The 18,576-nt window shown below is 42.6% G+C and overlaps 1 protein-coding gene across 7 annotated transcripts in view; it reads right to left on the bottom strand.

Moving 5' to 3' along the window:
• The window catches only part of SUSD6 (sushi domain containing 6), a 93,511-nt gene that overhangs the window by 56,937 nt on the left and 17,998 nt on the right, over positions 1–18,576 (bottom strand). For 5 of the 7 annotated variants that reach the window (XM_061380329.1, XM_061380330.1, XM_061380327.1 and 2 more), the window contains one exon: positions 16,256–16,341. The exons of the other annotated variants lie outside the window; for them this stretch is intronic. The gene's annotated coding sequence lies outside the window, so the exon portion shown is untranslated. The remainder of the gene's footprint in view (positions 1–16,255; positions 16,342–18,576) is intronic. 7 annotated transcript variants of the gene reach the window in all.

Below are 18,576 nucleotides of genomic sequence, written 5' to 3'. Positions count from 1 at the left end.
CTGCAAATACCTTCATTTCAAGAGGAAAAAAGGAATCCTCTGCTGCTTTAAGACAATAAATGCTTAAATCCCTACTTCCTCCACGGATTTCTTTTTTCCTCCAGTACTGTAGGCCAGGAAAATAGCATGAAGGAAAAGGGGTATCAGGATAATGAACCATCTTGAAGAATTTCAGAGAAGTAATTAACATAATCAACACTTCTTTTTAAAACCACACCTGAACTTCAGGCTGCTTTGGATAGGTGACTTGCATAAGAAATCATTTACCAGTCAAACCAAACTCTAGAAGCCTTCTGGAAGGGTTTTGGCTTACCAACAGCTGGGTAATAAAATTATGTTGGCTTGAGAAATGTCAGCCCTATCCCCAGCAATGTTTGGCTCCTCACAAGTAGCCAGTAGACTGTAGACAAGTGTGTTATAGAATCACTTCGGAGAAGACTAGCTTTTAAATAGCATAAACATGGGCAATAGAGGCTGTAGTTACCACAAGTCTATCTGGTCTGTTTTCTTCTGTTTGAATGCTGAGACACATTTTCCAAAATAAATGACAGCCACATGCTTCCTTGCAGCAGGCTCTCCTTGCCTTACATGGAAAGTGTTTCTTGTAAGACACACAGGAAGAAAAGGTTAGATCAGTTTTTAGTTGTGGGATCTTTTAATGCTGTGCAGTAAGAAGCCTACTAATCTCATGCTGCTTCTTCCTCCACTGCTCACACCTCCCTCATCCCCTCACCCAGTGAAAGCCTCTTGGCTCAAACATGATTACTTATCCCCTTTTCTTAAGCACATGCTTTTTAACATCCTTTCTCATACCTAACAGCTAGCTGCTGTGACTCGCTAAGGAAAGCAAGGCAAGGGAAGAGATGAAGACAGGAAGCCTGAGGCACAATGCCAAAGGATAAACTTTTGCTTCAGACAGGTATGTAATTAGGCAAAAAAGCCCTTCACAAGCACTTCTTCCCTCATTAGCAGCTGCAGGGCAAAAGGGGGCAGAAACTCGAGCCTAGAAATCTAGCACACTGTGCTAGATGCTGTACACAGAACAAAAGAGACTGCTGCTACAAAGATATCATAAGTTACTATCACGTGGAGAGATACCACTTCTTTAAGTTCAGATTAAGGAACCGATTCCCTGTGATCTTACTCCAGCGGCAGGTTCTTGCTATTTAACACCCAAAAGAAATCCAGAGCCATTTGGTCTACTGCAAACATGCAACAAAATCTGCACCACGCCTGTTCTTAATGCTGTCTTTGTTCATTACAGTGGATTCAGAATACTGAAAAGGAAATTAAAAGGTCACTCAGATACATGAGCTATTTCTGGTCCAGAAAATGCCAGTAGTTTGGCTCAGAAGCAAGAGTTACAGAGCAAGACTGCTTGGAAATGGGCTTGCCTCAAACTCTTATCAGTAAATATTTAACTCCCTTTTTATTTTTTTATAGCTAGTCATTGACATGAGCTTGATACTTCATAAATTTATAAAACCAAATTTATGAAAGGAACAAAGACTAAGACTTTCCTTGCCAATGGCTCCCCTCTCCAGTTCCCATCTCTTTCCCTCCTCTCCGTATCTTAACACAGCCCTGCCTCTGCTTTCCTTTCTCCCTTGCTCCTTCTTAAGATTACCACCACACCTCCTTACCCTCTCTGCACACACTCTAGTTCAAGCTTCACACGCAAGGGCGAGCCTCCCCTCTCCCACGGTTGCTTGTGCTATTTCCTCAGCTGAACTCATTAACAATGTCTCCGGGACTTCCCAGGACTGCGGAAACCGCCCCTGGGCATGCGGGAATGAGTTTGTAGGGTTTTGAGGGCAGTTACTTTGTGCATTTTGCAAAGGTCCAGCGCGGCTGCAGCATGAGCAGTCTAACAAGACTTGCACAGGCACACCACCCCCTCCACAAGGGCTGAGCTGTAGGAGCACGCTTTGGAGCTCAGTGCAGAGGTGAGCTGCACACTGGTAATGGAGGCTATGTTCCTTCATGCAAAGGAGTATCACCACGCCAGAGATAACCTGCATCGAGCTTCCTAGAGCACTGTAACTGGGAATGCAGGGATCTGCTTCAGGGAAAAGGGAGCAAATGGCTCCTCTCCCCCATGCCACATGTACTTGCAGAAAGTGTGTGGCTTTTGTGGCTGTGGTTTGGGTTTGCTATTTGGGGGGGTGGAATGGGGGAACGGAATGGGGGGACCTTTGGGGAATATCCTTTTTTTCTTTTTTTTTTCTGAAACAGCTCCCCAGTTTAGTTGTAGAATCATAGAAAAGTTAGGGTTGGAAATGCTTCCTTGAGTGACAGAACCTATGCACCCCTCCTTGGCTGAGATCAAGAGCTGCAATAGGGCATACCTTCCAAAGCTTGATACTAGGCCAAAGCATGCCTGCCTCAGCATGGACTACAGTGGCAGTAGGGAGGATGCTAAGATCAGTAGGGCAGAGAACACTGGTTCACTACATAACATCTCCAGTCATCTAGAACACTGACCTTGTCCATCAGAGCTTATGCTTCTTTTTTTGTCCACCCCCTCATTTTTTGCTGTTTAAAGGATGTATATTCTGGCAGCACCACTAAGACTGTAGTAACTTTTGTAATACAAACCAGACCTTTAAGAAGAGATCCCTGCCTCTTCTTGAAGTCTTAGCATTTATCTGGCCTTTCCTTGCATTTTACCACCCCCAGTGCAGCTGTTCACTCTTCTGATTAAGGACAAAGATGAAATTGCTGCCTCCTTGCATCCTTGTAACTGGCCCCAGTGGTATTCTCAGGACAGAATCCCTGCTCTAGAGGCTCACATTTTCCTGAAAGGGGAATTGAGCCATGCCCTGCTATAAGCCTTCCAGAGTAAAGCAAGAGGTAACCCATCAACAAATTGCTCACAAGACCTGTGCTACTGCCTCCTCACAGTAGCACATTAACCAGTGAGCACAAACACCCACACACACTTTGAACTGCTCCACAGTCCTTTTGTATGTGCAGAAAGTTGGTACTTGCAGTCTCTCAAGAAGGAAGGACAAAGCTAATATTTGTTTTACCTTAATCAATCCCATCACCATATACTCACTGAACTATGGAAAAAATTTTCTTCTTAAATTAAGGCAGTTTCCTTGATACTAACAACAAATCCTCCACTCCATTCCAGAAACCATAAATTCTACCACCACATTCTTTGTTTGACACCCTCCTTAATAAATACATCAATACTGACACCCACTTATCTTTACACAGAACACTAGTACACAGGTTGCTGGGCAGGGGGAAAAAATGTTGACCGGAACAAGATTTAGAGGCACAGAAGAAGCAGCTGCCTTCATCTACACCCAGACAAGAAGCCCTCTGAAGGGCTCAGCTCATAACCTTGCCTGTTCCAGCCGCATGTGCAATAAAGAACACACAAGTCAGCATAGCAGCACAGGCTCAGCCGGCCTTTCATACTGCGTTAGGGCAGCAGACCTCCAGTGGCAGAGCAGTGTACCCCTTCCTACATGATGATTCCTTAGGAATACATGAAATTATATTTTTGAAGAACTGAGTCATTTTCAACAGCAAGGACTGAAGTTTCTCTTAGTGTTGTGTCAAGTGCTTCATACCCCATGCAAAAACACAACAGGGAAAAACTGTGGGTGCAACCCTCCAATGCCTACATCCAGACTGTGGGATGTCATGGTCTACATGCCACTCAGGCATTTGCCTGCCTCAGTCCACCACTGCTAAACTGGAACAGCAACTCACAAGTACACAAGAGGTCAAACAACTACTCTGTCAGGAAGAATACAGAAAACAAATCACTTATGTGCAAAAATATCCCCATTTTCTCTCACTAAAACAACACCGCTCTGGGACACAAACCGATGCAAATTTGCAAAGCAATTGCATTTGCTAGCAAAACCAAACCAAATTACCACAAAGAAGGTGGGGTAGAACATCCTGTTTTATGTTGAAGAACAAAGTGCAGAGAATGTAACTAAGAGCAAAACAGATGGAGAAACTATTCATCTGAGCATACTGATCCAGAACACAGGATTCAATTACCACCTATGTACACATACACATATCAGATACACAACCCAAGCAACATTTCATGCAGACCCTGTGTTATCTGTAAATACACATTTAGGAATTCGGGGAAATAACCTGAAACACTGGAGCTGAAAAATATTACAGTCCATTACAGACAGGACTGAAAACAAAGAGAATTTGTGTAACAAAGCAAAACAGCTAGAGAGGAACATCTGCTACTTTTACCAAGAATACCATATGGTTGGTAGCTGAAGTAGGGAGAATGAGTTCATTCATATTTAAAAGCAAAAGTAATAGGTCACTCCTTCCAAGATTAGAGGGGAAAATGCCTGTTCCCCTTCGCTGGTTCCAGCCCCATCACTCCCAGTCCAGATGTAGCTTTCTGAAGAACCAGTGCTGCCAGTATTCTGGCCCAGACAGTCAAGCTCAGATGACAAGATGTCAGGCTTTCATGATAGGATGCCAGAATGAGGAGGATGAGAACACTCCTGGAGGAGTTTTGCTTAGCCCTAACAAGAGACTGGTTTATCCACAGTCCAGTCAGAGCTTCAATACTGGAAGACCAGTTTTGTCGCCACCAGATTACTGTACTGCTCTGGAGCTGTGAGGCATTTGGCAGCAGTAAGCATGGTTAGCACAGTAAACCTGAACTGCGATTGAGAAGCCATCCTCAATTCCAGAAAGCACTGCCCAGAACTGCAACTAACACAGCTGGGCAGATCAGAGCACCCAAGAACACATCCTTCTTCATCAAATGTGAGGCAGGCACATGACAGCAATGCCTTACAGTATTTTGCAGAACACAGGCACAGCAGCTGAGAAAGCTAATTCAGCAGTTCTACCCCACATAGGGGTCTGCCACACAGTAGTTATAAGGCAAGAGGGGCAATATGAACACATCCATGTTATCTCTTAAAAAAAAACAAGATCAATAAGGTATTTTTCTATTTGAGCACCTGGTGTTCAAATGGTATCATTTAATTGTGAAAGTCTTGTGCAGGGAGATAAGGACCCTGGTACTAGCAAACTCCCTCAACAGCTGTCAAAATATAGCACACAAGTTAATTCACTTATTGTAAGAGTCCCTCAGTCCCAACAAGGGACTGCCATATTTGCTGGTCCTTTTCTTCCCAAATCTGAATCCACATTTGCTCTCTGAAATTCAAGCATTCACTTTATCAATTGAGTTTTCATTGCAAGAGACTGATAGCAAAAAGGATTAGAAGGATTTTACAGCAATGTTGAGCAGCCTAAGCCACAAAGAGAACACTGTATAAAAGCCTACGCTGACAATCCAGTGCCAGAAATAAATGAAATGGAAAATGACAGGCCAGATTAACCAGTGCCAGCATTGTTTCCCAGATCCATCCAGGTCACAACATGTCTCCATCTATCCCCTCCATCCTTTTAAAACACTCTTGTCCAAGTTTAGGTATGTTACTGCCCCCAACCCACACATCTTGCTTTGCATTCACTTTCTACCCATGGAAGGGAATTCAGGCAAGAAACCCAGAGATGAGCACTCCTACACACAGAGCAATCCAGAAGTGTCTCCAGCAGAGCCAGGCATTTGCTTACAGGGAGACAAAAAGGCAGAGTCTCCCGGGTAGCTGGTGTACAGTTCTTATGTGGAGCTCAAGTCCCCTGCTAAGACAGCAAAGCTTTTTCAGCCTCCTCACAAGCAATAAGAAGGAGTGCACCACTGAAGAGACACAGACAACTGTCTCATAGGCAGAAAGTGCTAGAGGGAAAAAGAAATGCAGTACCTGAATTTTACCTATTGCCAGGCTAAGTATTCACTGAAAGAGGAGCCTAGCAGTCTCATCTTAAAACCAGGAGCTTCATCTTTATGCTTATAAAAGGCAGCTTTTGATGGTAAGTTTGTAGAATGGGCATTTTGTCCCATGTTTTGCCTCCTTAGTTATTTCAGTTACTGATTATCCTACTGTAAATGATACATTTCAGACAGCAGCAGAAACAGTGCACTCATGTGGTGTAGCAACCTTGTATGGAAGCTGAAAGCTGGATGCAGGCTTCCTTCGGCAACTCGGGCTTCTGCACACAGATCATGTTCTGATTTAAAATTTTCAATGCCACCAGAAGTTACTCCCAATCAATTTCTAGCAAGATCTATAGCCTACATTTCTTCCAAGTGAAAAGGAAGATCTATTGCCAGCAAAAGCATCACATAATTAAATGAATTTTCAGACACAGGGGGCAATCAATAGTCTTGGAAATCAGAAAGGTTGTAGCATAGCTTTAACCAAGCCAAAGGCTACTGGGAGAGAGTAAATATGGACTTCCCCATGAATGTTTCTGGTCTCCATTTTTTGTCTAGTATCATTAATTCTGCTTGTGTCTAACAGTGATCAAACCACCTTCTTACTGTTTTCAGGAAAGGCAGATTTTTGTGGAGACAAAATCCATTTGTTTTTCAAGAGTGGAACTTGGGACTGCCTATCCATTTTAGGATGACCTGAACACCGAGCTGAAGATGGGTCCCCTTTGCTCTGTAGGGCACAAAGCAGTGGGAGCCTGAAAAGAAACCAGCAGTTGTGTGGGTGACCCCAAAGCAAGCACACATGACTGCAGGAAGTGGAAGTGGCCAAAATGACTCTGCATGTGGCACCTGTCCTCTGCCAAGGGTGAAGAGGCCGAGGGCAAAAGTCTGGTATTTCACAGGGCTGACAAAAAGAAAATGTAAGTCTTTTATGTTGTCTTTGCCCAAGTCCTCCTTCTCAGCTCTGTAGTCCCAACATTAAACTTCATCAGCACGGAGAGCTATGATTACTTCCAGCTTACAAGCAGTTAAGCTTTGCCTCAAAAATCTCACTTTGAATCTTGTATTTGTCATCTATCCAGTAATTAAAGCTTTTTTTTTTTCTTCTGTAAATTAAAAGGAGCTTCAGGTATTAAGAGATGGCCCCAAGCTGTTCTGCCATAGTCAATTTTAGACTCACGGTAGCTTGGTTGCTCATTACCTCACACAATACAGAGAACAAAAACAGGGGCATAGCAAAGCCTTCAAACCTGAAAGGACCAGATTTATCCTGTGAGATATCAAAATGACCACACCTACATCAGTGAGCACACTGTGACCTGAACGGAGAAAGTAACATTTCACCCTCCAATCTTACATGCACAGATGTAGAGAAATTTTTCAGACAAAGGCAGGACTTCCCAGTCGAGCGAGTAGCTTTAAGTAATCACTGCTCATCAGACACTCACAAACCCCAGCACAACAGCAATTTTTTTGTGTTGTTTTCTAAACACCAAGTATTTTCCAACACAACATCCTTGTCTCTAAACTGAAGAGACCACAATTTGATGGATGGACAACCTGATGGATAAAGAACTAGCCGGATGGCCACCCGCAGAGTTGCAGTCAACGGTTCAATGTCCAATTGGAGATCTGTAATGAGTGGTGTCTCTCAGGGGTCAGTGTTGGGACCTGTCTCGTTTAACATCTTTGTCGCTGACATGGACAGTGGGATTGAGTGTGCCCTCAGCAAATTTGCTGATGACACCAAGCTGTGTGGTTCGGTCGATACGCTGGAGGGAAGGAATGCCATCCAGAGGGACCTTGACACGCTTGTGAAGTGTGCAGTTCTGGTGTCCTCATCATAAAAAGGACATGGAACTGTTGGAACAAGTCCAGAGGAGGGCTACGAGGATGATCAGGGGGTTGGAGCACCTCCCATATGAAGACAGGCTGAGAAAGTTGGGGCTGTTCAGCCTGGAGAAGGCTGCGTGGAGACCTCATAGCAGCCTTCCAGTACCTGAAGGGGGCCTATAGGGATGCTGGGGAGGGACTCTTCATTAGGGACTGTAGTGATAGGACAAGGTGTAATGGGTTAAAACTTTAACAGGGGAAGTTTAGATTGGATATAAGGAGGAAATTCTTTACTGTAAGGGTGGTGAGGCACTGGAATGCGTTGCCCAGGGAAGTTGTGAATGCTCAGTCCCTGGTGGTGTTCAAGACCAGGCTGGACAGAGCCTTGGGTGACATGTTTTAGTGGGAGGTGTCCCTGCCCATGGCAGGGGGATTGGAGCTGGATGATCTTAAGGTCCTTTCCAACCCAAACCATTCTATGATTCTGTTTCAGTTCTCCTGTCCAATGCAGTAGTTCCATTTGATGATGCAAAAGGAGGTAAGGTTCAGCTCAAGTGCTACTACTTAAGGGATGCTCAAATTCACCCTCCTGCAGACCAAAGACAAATACCCCAAACTTAGGTATTTCGCATCTCAAGACAAAAAACAAAACCCCACAAAAACAAAACAAAACAAAACAAAAAAAAAAAACCAAACAAACAAAACCAAACAAACAAGAAAGGAAAACAAAAAAACCCCACACACAACACCCATAGGGCAAAATACCTTGAGTTGTTGTTCAAGAGACCTTCCTTTGTGGCATACCTATCACTCCATGACTGCATTCTAGATAAACTGTTTTAGTCGATGCTTACTACAGCAAAATGTGCTCCTCCACAGCCTGAAACACCATGAGGAGCAAGGCACTCCAGAAGCCACCACCAGTTCAGCAGCAGCAGAGACCCCTCTGCTTCTTTCTACCTTGTTCCACCCATGAACAGCATTTCTGCATTAAGACTGTTTTTCTTTCCAGGCCAGGTTGCAGCCCTGTATTCCCAAGTTTGGCAACTACCTGAGACTGAATGACTAAACGAATAAAGACTCCTGTGTCCAGCTACAGGAATGCCAATGCCTGCACCTCACCCTGTGCTGTACATAAACTCTGGTCCTCCCCACACACGTAGAAGGTCACCACCTCCCCATGTGTCAGGCATGCCTGGCACAACCCTGCACCATCAGCTGAAAGCTTGGCAGCGTTACAGCCACACATTGGGAAAACCACAACATAATGAAGTCACACACCACAGTACCAAGGCATGTGGCAGCCATGCATGATGCCCTATTACACTGGAAACGGTCATTATATGTGGAAGTATATCCACATACCATTTTTAGTCAATGAGTTTTTGCTTCTATACTTTAGCTCTTCTTGTTCCATAGGACATCAAAGAAGCTCATCCTGTGTTACAGAGGGTTACCTATGTAACCAAGCCAAGTCTCACCCCAGCAACGTCTTCTTCCCAGAAATACCAAGGAAAAATAATGGGGTTGAAGGTTTTAATACCAAGGTAAACTTGATTGAATTTACTTAAAACTTATTTGCCAAATACAGCCTAAAGGCAAAAACGTATGGCCAAATACTAACACTCATATCCCCAGGGTGTACAATCAACAAACAGCATGAGAGACTGCAGTGGTGTTTGAAAACAATGTTTATATGGATGGAAATGTTTTATCTGTTCTCAGACATGGATGTCCTGAATACATGCTTTCATCAGAGGATGAAGGAGTGAGAAGAAAGGGAGACAAGCTGGCACGTCGAGGCAGGCAAAGATGTTTCTACTTGATACAAGACAAGAACTCAAAGCAAGAAATCTTCCTTCTCCCTGTGTTAAACACAACAGCTTCTCTTGAGAGGACACCTGAGGTTGCTCTTACCATTTCTTCTTGGATCTGTATCCTACAGAGACAGAAATAACAGTAAAGAGCCTCACAGCCCAGACCCCAGCAGGCAGCTGAATATGCCATAAACATGTGGATTTCACAGAAGTCTTCCTAATCCTCTTCTGAGTCTTCTGTTGTTCTCTGGCCAGTAGCAGTGATTTCACTCACTGGGAACCAAGCTCAGCATTTCTCTTGAGGGAAGAGCTCATGAGGGGCACTCACGTAGTACATATAGCCTAAATCATCATGAAAGACATCCAGACTCACCACTTGTATTCAGATCTATACAACCTGAATATCTGCTCCAAGCAGGAAGTTGGGTCTATAGTAGCTCCAAAGATCCAATTCTGTCTTTTTACAACCAAAACTATTCTTTCTCAGTAGGAAACTAAGTGACATTGTCTCTTCCAAGAAGCAATTCCTGGACACGAGGAGACCAGTGGACTGTTGCAAGGTTTGTCTTCCCAAGTGTACTCAGATCATCATCTTTCTAAGGGCAGCTTCACGTAAAAGAAACAGGCTAGTTCAGTTTTAATGAGTTAAATTTTTACATGTGTTTTATTTCCCTACCTTCCCCCATTGCATGTTACTGCTTTTAGCTGTGATTTGTTGATCACAGCTAGAGAGCATTAGCTAGCACACTGTAGATTACATTTTGATTACAGACAGACACATAGCGACCGAACTGATCTACCCTCAAAAATTGTAAGCATATGGGTATGCAAAAATTCACATGCAAAACAAGCTCATCTAGCTTGCTGCTCCATTTCCTGCACATGCTAGAGACTTCGATAGGCAGGAAGCAGGTAGAGAAGCCCAGGCAACAACTACACCCCATTCATAGCACTATGCAAAGACTGCATTAACACTGCCTGCGCTAATCACCTCTTAACCTCACTTGTTTTGCTTCTGAGAAACTAATAGAGCCTCAGCCACTGGAGCTGTCAGTCTCTTCTCACTAGCAAGGTAACTTACCTTTCTCAATTTCCCATTCCTCGGTAGCAGGCACAGTGTCACACTCACAAAGGGATTCCACATACTCTGTTTGCAATATTCTTATTTTCCTTCCCTTCCCAAAAAAGGGGAGAGGATCTCTGCAGCAGTCTTTCAAACACCAGGTTCAGATGTTGTTGCAGCAATCACCACCACAGTGCAAGTCTGAAATAACTCTGAATTCATGGGCTCATTCCCTTATAACTAATGAGTTAAGCCAGCTTCAAAGAGCCTGTTTAAAATACCTTACCTGCTCTTCCTTAACCTCCTGTATCTCCAAAAATTTGCTTCAACTTGAAAAACAGGCTGCCTTCTACACTTACAACGAATTCTACCATCAGCAGCACAGTATTTTTGGCTTCACTGACAAAAAGCAGACAGAAGAACTCAAAGACAAGGAAGGCTAAGATAATCATGAGTCCTAGAAGAAGAAGAAAAAAAAAAGTCTAGGTAGAAGATACTGATTTTACATCTAATATTGATCTTCACAGCCTGGAAGATTAAAAAAATAAAATGCTCTGCACTCTTTATCAGTCCTATAAAATCCACCACTTGTGGAAATTAATCAAATTGAGCATCCAGCATGAGGCCCTGAAAGGGAAGAAAACATCGCCTTGAACTTCTCTGAGCAACTGGTGAGTGCCCACTATACCTTTACAGAACTTGCACATGCCCTTGTTATGACTTGCCTAAGCTGAATAATCTCTCTCAACAGTTCCAAGTACTACTTTAGCTAGAAAGAGGGTGCAAAATTCCCCTGAGTATTGGGAATCTGTTAAACAGCTGGCATAAAAAATAAAAATAATTAAAAAAAAATCAATGTATGCTTGAAACAGCAGAGTCAGTTATGCAGCAATTAAATGCACAGTGCAGGAGGACTATAGAATTCCAGCTTGCTTTAGCAAATATGGTTGCATGCCACCAAGTACTTCGGGGCGGGGAAATAAAAACCTTATCACATATCTCAAATTCACCAAGGCTTGTCTGGAACAATGCTTGGAGAGGTTGCAGCATGTGCATCATTCTGAAAGCAGCAGTATTTCTGACTCAAGTCCTCTTCAGTCAGCACCAACCAATGCACTAGTATACTCACTGCTGGAGACAGTGGGAAAACCAGTCACAGGTACACAGATCAACCAAGGCGATAGAGATCAACTTCAAGGAGCAACCAGAACTATTTTCGCAGCCATGCTTCCAGAGTTCAGAAGCATGTTAGTGCCAACAGTTAACATTCAGTGGCTCAAATACAACAACTCCTTCCAACTTTAGCATTCAGGCCCTTTCAAAAGCCTTGCAAGTACAATACACATCTCCTTTCCCACCTCCTTGTGCTGCTTCACACTTTATGCAGCACAGCTTGGTTTTAGTTAATGAATGAATAAATACACCAACAAAAACATACCTAAATTCTTCTGCAGAATCTTGGTGTTTCTTGTGAATCACTTAAAACATAGAACAGAGGCACTGACAGAATTCAACCTATTCCACAACAGGTCTATCTTCAGGTGACATACCTCTCACAGGAGATGTGCTGTAGCCAGCTTTTTACTTCACTGAGTATTTCATATTGATGAGTTCATCCCAGGCTTTTACTGCCATAAAACTGCCCCTCTGCCAATACAGAGGCGAGTCCTTGCCCCAGAAGTAAGCTACATATCAATAGCTCTGATGCCCATTACAAATAGCTGTCCTTTTTTGGGATCCTTGCAACAGATTTGCTGAACTGCTGGAGAAAACTGCTTTCTCTTAGGAACTGCAGAGCCCTTCCTGTTGGTAATTCAGCAAGTGAGACAGTAGACCAGCTATACTGCCAATTTCCTGCAAGAGCCACAGTAAGGACATTAGCAACACCCATTCCCCCATGCACACTTTCCTTTTCACCTCAAAACCCATCCTCATACAGAAGCACCTCAATCTACACATCCCATGTGAGGACACCTTGCCTCACTGCAGCTCCTGTTTAAGGAGCGTTAAGGTCACAGCCTGATCCTCTACTACAGTCAGAGGGGAAATTGCACCCAGAGGTAGTGCTGCATTCCAGCCTGCCACTCCAAGGTTAGGCAAGATACCTGATCACCAGCTAGTTTGACACAAGCACTCCCCAAGATGCTAAGCTCTACCTCTAAACACAACTGGCTTTTAAGGCAACAGAGCTGGAAAGGAATCAGTCAGGGAGCACAGGGTTATGCAAGATAATCTTCCCATTCTCATACACAGCAAGTTGTTTGTCACATCAAAAGTTAAAAAGCCTTTTTGTAATGTGTTTGTTGATGACTAAAATATGCTAATTTAAAAAGCAACTTCATATGGGATAAATACAGATTAGAAAAAAATCACAATCAAGAAGCATCAGTTCCACAAAACATTAGGGGAAAGCAAGGAGAAGGTAGGAAAAAGCAACTGTCGTAGGTCAAACAGAACAAAGTACTGTCTCCATGATGTGGTGGCTGCTGAAAACCAGTCTCCCTTTCTCTCAGCCAGAGGTTAAACCAGAGAATCACAAGGGTTAAGCTGTCCCTCAAATTAGCTTAAAATAAACACCAAATATCCCACCAAAAATCTATCACGCTCTTATCTAGAGTCCAAACTCTCAATTCATACATAAAGAAACAGGCAGAAGTCCCCTCTGGCTTCCTGTCAGTACAGCAGAAAGGAAAGATTTGGGTAGAAAAACATATTGATTTTGAATATTCTGTACCGTTTCCTTAATTTTTTAATACCAAGAAATTCCCGTATGTCCCTGGAGTTTCATGCTACATTACCACTTGGAAAGGAGAGACTAACCTCAGAAAAAAAAAAAAAAAAAAGTCAAAATATATACAAAAAAGAAACCCTGACATGTATGAAAGAATGCAGGTGAGCACTGACTGACCCCAGAGTGGACACCACTCTTAAAAGCACTTGGACTTTAGGCTTTCCATGTTACAAGTGGTTCAAGCAGACAAGGGGGAACAGACAAGAAAATACAGGTTAGAGAGCTTTCAAGGTGTTACAGGAAGCTTTGCACAGGAGCTGTTCAGAAATGCTTCTGCCATCTTCCTCTGTTCCCACTTCACAGGATAAAAATAATGGGCGAGCAGAATCCTGTGTTCTCTACTGCAGCTTGGCTACGGTCTCCCTCTCACAAACACCATTTCACAGTAACTGTTTCCTAAGCCATAAGCAGGATGCTCGAAAGTGATAGAACATGAATAACTAAGTACAGGGCACTCATTTGCAGGAAATGCCCTGCATATACCAATTGAGAGTAAAGAAAAGATAAAATCAACAACACACACGCTTTCCGGTTTTTATGTTCAGGTCATAAAAGCAATCACCACCCTGAAAATGAGCATTTCCAGGGATTTAACAACTGTTGGGTTAATAGTGCTAGGCAAAAGTGGTTATGCCTAGCCCATAATTTTACTCACGTAAAATGTGTCACAATGCATCTGTTAGTAATGTCTCTTCAGGATACTGTCAACAGAATCGACCTTAAAAAAACAACTGCTGTTTGGAAGCGTTGATAAGCCTTTTCATACAGCTACTGCTTCCATGCAGATCTGCATCAAGGAGCGGCTAGACTACCTTTGTGCTGTGCTCTGCACAGTTACTAACCTTTCTCCCTCCGCCCCAATGCCCTTTTGCAATGTTTTCAAGCTCACCTTATCTAGACATTATGTCTACATAGCCAAAAATTGTGTAGTTTTCAAAAAGGTCAGATTTTTATATCATCACCCTAGGCCTTTTTCAATTTCACATAAGAAAAAAGCATTCTCCATCAAAATGAAACACTACAAGAGCATTGCTCTGATATGCAGGTGCTAGCTGCATGGATGCACTCAGACAGTCTCTGTCTTCTAGGGAAGATCTTTAACTTGTCTAAATCCCTTCTATCCCTCTATTCTGTACTGACACTAAACAGGGTCTCCAACCACCCTGCACAGAGAAACAGTCCCTAGAGAAAGGCTCTAAACTCGCTTACAAATTCACCAGAAGGCCAGCTCAGCCAGACTCAGGACAGATTATCCATGGAAGATCGTCACAATCTATCCTTGGAGAGCCCGCTCTCACAAACCAAATGCCTGTACTAGAAGACCTGATTTTAGAAGCACAAGGATGAGCTTCTCATCAGCTTTGTACTGCCAAGGAAAGGCTAAAGAGGCTAACTCAGTACATTTCTCCTCTTCTTTTTCTGAGCTGCAAGACATTAACAGCTTTTTCTGATGCACTCATTTCACATCAGACGTAACTTATATCTTCACCACCACCCCTTCTCCACAACCACAAGTTTATAGTTTTAATGGGCTTTTTTTTGTGTGTGTGTGTGTGTGTATTATATTACATGCAAAGTCGTACTTCCCTATGTACCTAGGCTTCAACCACCTCTCTCTACTCCTGTGCAGTTCACCGTTAGACTGGGAGCAGATCATTGGTATAAACCAAAACAATATATAGGTTGCATACACATTCATCCTAGAGAGCTTCCAGAGCTCTTTGGACTACTGATCAGAAGTTAGTCCCTTCAAGAGTATTTAAAAGCATTGGAGAAGCCATATTTGTCTGCTTTAGCTAAGGAAGGAGGAAAGAAAAGACAGAAGGAAAAATCCCTCTTAAGTTTCAGCTACTTGCTGACTTGCATTCTTTCAAACGCATGTCCCAACATGTAACAAAAGACAGCAGTATATTCAAGTCCAATGTGTCTTGCATCAACAAAAAGTATTTTATTTAATACAAAAAAAAAATACAGACACATTCATTGAAATAGCTAATATACCTATTTAACTGAAGTGTACAAGTATCACTCGGAAGCACTCAAAAAAATCTCTAAAGATTTAAATGGGCACTCCTAACAAGACCCTCTCAAACCTCAAACCTGTGTACTCTAAGTAGCAGTTGCAGGAAACAAGGACAACAGGCCAGCACAGCAAGAGTGGTAGCAAAGGAGCTTAATGCCTTATGGCTGCTAGAGGGATCTTCTGAGGGGAAAGAGGGCATAGTCAGAAGAATTATCCCTATCCTGATTAGCATCAGAACAAAAGCTCACATTAGTTTGTCAGCACTAGGACTCCCCTAGAGCACTGGATAATAACCTTGTTGAAAGCATTAGAGGGATTTCCTCCCCACCCCCAATCTACAACCCTTCTTTAAAGGGGGATGAAAGGATGAGGACCAAAAAACAGGTTTAGCTCTCTGGAAGACATATTCAGGCCGTTTCTTACCACTAAAGCAAAATATACAAGCAAGACAGGTTTTCAAAGGTAACGTTTGGGAGCAGGTAGGGTGTTGGGAGAGGGAGGAATCAAAACAAAACCATTTTCTGTTGGAGAGTAAAGTTCAGACAGTGCAGGTGCCTTATCCTGCATGCTCAACTGTGGAAGGCAAGAGCACAACAGTTTCCACAGCAAAATCAGGGAGTGGTAAGTGAGCAAAGAACACCAGGTAAAAAAACAGCTTGTGGTATTTGACCACCACAGAAAAACAGGTTAACAGAGGTGCCAGCAAAAATGCTAAGGCATGGTTACAAATGAGTCAGACCCTAACAACATTTTAGAACACCAGCTTTCAAAACAGGAAGCAATGATAACAGTTACGTGGCTGTCTCCCTGCAGAAGGAGAACATGGAAGGCAGCAGCACATTCTGACTTCAGTCTACAGGAAAGTCACAGCATTTGAATGAAATGCGGGTTTAAAGCAAAGCGTCAGGAAAAGTATTAGCTTTCATCTTACCTGGTTTGAGACAAGCTGGCATACAATGGTTGTCAAGTCAGTATGATTAAAGTGATGATTCAGTGACGATAAGTTGATTCACACACCTAGGAAAACACAAAAAAAAATATATATTAGCTATGAATATACAGGGGATAAGAATGGCATTCTGTCATATGAAAGAGCTGAAAGGTAGAAGCAGCTCCGCAATGTTTTTAGGACACAGCTATGCTTCAGATACAGACATTACCACAAAATGCAGATGTGGGTTTGAGATATACTGCACAAGTTGCTACAAAACAAAGAATATTCAAAACTACTCAAGTATAAGAACAGGTCACAGTTTCAAACACAGCAGAGTGTTATTGAAAACACTGAAAACTCAAACTTTGTAAATTCTTTTTTTCAATGGGATAGAAACTTCTCAGGTGCGACCCAAAATTATGCAGTTCTAATCTGTGTAAGTCCAGCCATCAGATACACACATGCAAGACCTAGCGATCACAAAAAACAAATACTGCATACTTCCAAGCACAAGAGAATGGAATTTACTTCCATAGTGCCAAAAGAACCATGAGTGTTTTATTAAACCTTATCCCCACACAGCCTTTTTATTCAGCATTAACATTAAAAATTCCAAGACTTAATAAGAAAATAATGTTATTAATAAGGTAATCTTCCCCACTTTGGAAAGCGCAGCAGCAGAGAACTGAGCAAACTGGTCATCCAAAAGTGAAAGTAAAAGCTGTGCAGCTGAAAAGAATTTTTGTCTAGCCTGCTTAAAGATCTCCTTTGTTGTTGAACATTTCATTGTCACATTTAAATGACAGCTTTTTCAGTCTCAGAATTGTGCAAGCCCTGCAAGACAGCACACCAGAAACAGACTTGAGATGGAGGTTCTCACAGCTAATTAAATTAGAAGTAAACCTAGCAACTCCTCTTTGTGTCTCATTCAACTTAAACAATCATAAGCTAAACAAAAAGAGACAACCCCTGATCATACAACCCTGCTCCCTAGACCCATAAGGTGGGTTTTAATGGATCTCTGATAGCAGGCTTGTGTTGTTTTAGACTCTGCTCACAAAGCCAGGGCAAAGCCTGTGATGAGTCTCCAGCATATTTTTGTTGCACACCACAGAACCAGTTTGCAGCATTTCAGGATCACACAGCTCTTTACATTAATGCTTTAGTTTTATAAAGATGTACTACTAGATTTTCTTAGGGGGGAAACAGGAGCCTCCCTCTCCTGAAGCAAGCAGCATGCCCTTTTTGGACTTTCAAAAGGAGTGAGGGGCCCTCAGAGAGGAGCTGGGTTTAAAGCCTTTCAGGACGAACCCACATGTGGCCACTGGGTCGCCAGTGGCATATGTGGCGGCAGATGGAGAAGTGAAGCTTTCTTTCATACCCTCTGAGCAATGTTCTGCAATTTTGACCCTTCTCTTGAAAAGCAGAGATGTCATCACCCTTCCGGGCTGGTGTTTTGGCACAGAACTGATCCTCCTCAGGCTGTGTACCAACACCGAAGGATAATGTACACAGGCTATTCTGGAGGCAGTTGCTGCCTTAACTTTCAAATACAATGAGTGCCCACAGAACAGAGAAGCATGCATTACTGGTAAGTCTTCTTCACTGCACATCAACTTCCTTTTGCCTTTTGGCTCATAAAAGAGCAACACATACCCAGTATGCATCTTCACCTTCCTCCCACCCCTCATTTAAAGGGGTTTCAATTAACATTAGAGCACCTTACTAGGTCTAACAAATAAAATGCCTTGTGAGAGTGACTGGCACAATAGGGCTCCAATAAACAAAGCAGATCTGGCACATCCCACAGTGTAATTGTGTTAGTGTGGGCTACTTCAGGCCTACTTCTTGTAGACTTTCCAGAAGTTATTTACCAAGAAAAAAAAAAAACAACAACCAAAAACAACAGAAACATGTTAAATAGGTCAGAGACAGTCAAGCATTTCACTCATCTATGTATTTAAAACTACACATACAAATTAAAGCTCTTTTCAAAGCAAGGTGACTTTAAGAACTACTGTTGAAAAATCAAGTTGCAAGTTTAGCTATTGAAAGATGCGTATTTTTATGCAGCAGCAGAACATCACTCTCAAGCTCACTTACAGAAATTGGGGGGTGTACTTTCATTTGTTTTGGGGTTTTTTTCCAGATTTGCTTTTCTTTTTTTAAGAATGATGTATCAAGAGGATTTCCCTCTTAAAATTTGTGCTCCCTTAAGAGTCCTGCAGAAAGAGATCCAATACTCCAGCATAACTTTTGATCTATCTTTGCCTTCAAACAAGATGCAAACTTGGTTTTGATCAGACATTCTTTCAATT

Source organism: Neopsephotus bourkii, unplaced genomic scaffold (genome assembly GCF_033783945.1).
Source record: "Neopsephotus bourkii isolate Nb327-2 ecotype Australia unplaced genomic scaffold, CSIRO-AGI_Nbou_v1 NB_1792, whole genome shotgun sequence".
Classification (NCBI taxonomy): Eukaryota; Metazoa; Chordata; class Aves; order Psittaciformes; family Psittacidae; genus Neopsephotus; species Neopsephotus bourkii.
The sequence above is the reverse complement of the archived record's forward strand: the minus strand, read 5'-3'. Positions and strand labels throughout refer to the sequence as shown.